General features: G+C 30.8%; 1 long non-coding RNA gene across 2 annotated transcripts; it reads left to right on the forward strand.

The window, feature by feature from the left end:
* The first annotated feature begins 252 nt into the window (after positions 1 to 252).
* On the forward strand, positions 253 to 2290 carry LOC107465719 (uncharacterized). 2 transcript variants are annotated; one of them, XR_008002612.1, is made up of 5 exons: positions 253 to 520; positions 1133 to 1312; positions 1455 to 1607; positions 1904 to 1975; positions 2219 to 2290. It is a non-coding gene; the product is annotated as an uncharacterized LOC107465719 (long non-coding RNA). The 2 variants fall into 2 exon arrangements; XR_001587485.3 differs by having other exon boundaries at positions 256 to 520; positions 1455 to 1529.
* The last annotated feature ends 445 nt before the right edge of the window (positions 2291 to 2735 follow it).

Here is a 2735-nt window from a genome sequence, read left to right on the forward strand (position 1 = left end):
GAATAATGTTTGTGAGTAAAGTATAAAATATTGTGTTTTGATCTAAGCTATTTCTTGTATTGATTTTATATAATATTTTGATTTTTTGTTATTATATTTACACAGTCCTTGAAATTTCAGAATTAGTATAGTTATGCCACACAATTTTATATTAAATTAGTTTATATAGATACAAATTTCACCAATAATGAATTATCAATATGCAGAGGGCATGTATATTTTGAAAATGGCACTGATGGTTCAATTGAATGGAAATTTTGCAAGTTCGGGTCTTTGTTTGGCTATTACCATTGTTCAGTTGTACATTTTTGTCCTTCTGAGCTGTTGAGTAATAATCCTGTTTATGCAGACAAATGAGCTCTATCAGCTGGCGTCTGTTGCCTTCTGCTTGCTTGTAGCCTGATAAGGCCTTAGAGCTTGGAATCATAAACAGCCGCCATGAAGCCTTCATCACTTCCAAACTTTGGTGCAACAATGCTCACCATGACCTTTTCCTTCCAGCTCTCAAGACCACACTCAAGTATGTAAAGTAATTGAAAAAGAAAAAAAATATATCATATATTGTATATAATCTCACCGATGTATAGTTGCTCTTCAAATTGATTAGAAAACTTGGGTTGGACTATTTAGACCTCTACTTGATTCATATGCCAGTGAGGTTGAAACCTGAAGTTGATGGAGTTCTTGAAATAGGAAAGGATGATTTGCTTCCCTTTTGACATAGAAGGAACATGGGAAGCCATGGAAGAGTGTCAAAGATTAGGCTTAGCCAAATTCATTGGTATAAGCAACTTTGGCATTAAAAAACTCACACAGCTCTCTTAGAAAATGCAAGTATTCCTCCTGCTGTTAATCAAGTAAGAAAATTCAATAGTAACACTTGCCAAAAGGGATTAAATTTATCAAATAAATATACATATTTTAAATAAAAAATTTTATGGTGTCTATAAAATTTGTGTCTAATTTGTTTAAAAGATGAGAGGTAAAGGAGTAAAGCCCACTATTTATTTTGATTATTTGTGTCAAATAGTTAAAAATTTAGACACATTAGAATGCACCATTTTAAATTGAATAATTTCTTTTTTTTCCATTTTGACAATAATGATGTGGCTATATTCAATTTTGACTTTAGGTGGAAATGAGCTCATCATGGCAACAAGGGAAACTCAGAGAATTTTGCAAGCAGAAAGGAATCCATTTGGCTGCATGGTCACCATTAGGATCTTACACAAAATCATGGGGTACTAATTCAGTTATGGAGAGTCCAATCATTAATGAAATAGCCACTTCTAGACACAAGAGTGTGCCTCAGGTGCTCTTTCTTAACTCAACTCCAATCTTTGTCTTTAATTACCCCCTATATTTTCTCTTATAATTTTTGTGATTTTAAGGTTAAAACTTTGACCGGATAAAAATTTGTGTTATTCTATAAGGATATGGCCCATGCTTTTCAGGTTTAACCAAGTTGGAATCTCTAAATCTGAAGTAATGTAATTGCATAATAGATGTCGATATGAAACCTCTATCAGGTTGGTTTCATATTCTTCCGTATGTGAGGCAAAGTCACTGATATTCTAATTATTACATTCACTGCACAAGCATACATGGTGAGATGAGTAACAGCACAGATTTTTCATTGAATTTACCTGCAAAGCTTACAAACCTGAAAAGTTTGAGATTTTCTCTAGTAAAGTCACAGATATTGGCATCCGTTTTTTAAAAGGTATTGGGCATTGCATTGTAGAACTGTTCCAACATATAGCCACTATCTTTATTTCCACAATGCACTGATATTGTGTTAATGGCATCCAAATGTCTTGTGTATGAGTGTTTTTTATTAATAATTTAAGAGAAAATGAATTTCATAATTTCATGCACATCTTCTTTTCTTACCTTATTTCAGGGCTACAAAATCTTGCTCTGTTAAATTTGGAAGGCTGCTTTGTAACAGCTGCATGCTTGGATACTCTTGCAGGTTGAATCACTTCACAGACCTTATTTATTTATTTATTTAGGGGGAGGAATAAGTTTATCTTGATAATATCTATGCCAAAGAGCTTTAGGTGTATCTTCTTATTCATTTAAAAATTGAAGGTTTCAGGTTGAACCAACTTACATTACTTTTTAGTTTTTAGAGAACTTCCTTTGTTGGATTTAAGATTAACTAATGAATTATTCAAGCAATAAGTTAATATTGTGATTGATTGTTTTCTTCCAGAGCTTCCAGCCCTCTCGAACTTGAATATCAGTAGATGTAATTTTACTAACAATGGATGTGAAATGTTTTCACGTATGTTGTAGACTTGTCACTTGTACAGCTAGCTACTCAATATATACTTATTGGGTTTCACTTTTTGGTTGTGAATACTAAATTTGTATTATTGGCTTTTTTTTTGTTTTCTTTATTTCTATCAGGACTGGAAAACTTGGAAGTGTTAGACCACATATATATTTTTATTCTAATGTACTTTTAATATATCAAGAATATAAAAAATATTAATTTTAGTGTTTTCAACAATAATATCATTTTTAAGAAGCTAATTCCTACTTATAAACTTTAGCATTTAGTTCAAAAGACTAGATAAATTTTGAATATAATAAAAAAGTTTAGTAGATTAATATTTTTTAGTTGATAATTTTATTTTGTTCTTTCAAAAAGAAAAAAAATATATTAATTAGTTTGATTTTCTTTTTCTTTCTTTTGGTTAAATCTTAATCACATGTAGACTACAAAT

The sequence above is a fragment of the Arachis duranensis genome, chromosome 9 (genome assembly GCF_000817695.3).
Source record: "Arachis duranensis cultivar V14167 chromosome 9, aradu.V14167.gnm2.J7QH, whole genome shotgun sequence".
NCBI classification, from domain to species: domain Eukaryota; kingdom Viridiplantae; phylum Streptophyta; class Magnoliopsida; order Fabales; family Fabaceae; genus Arachis; species Arachis duranensis.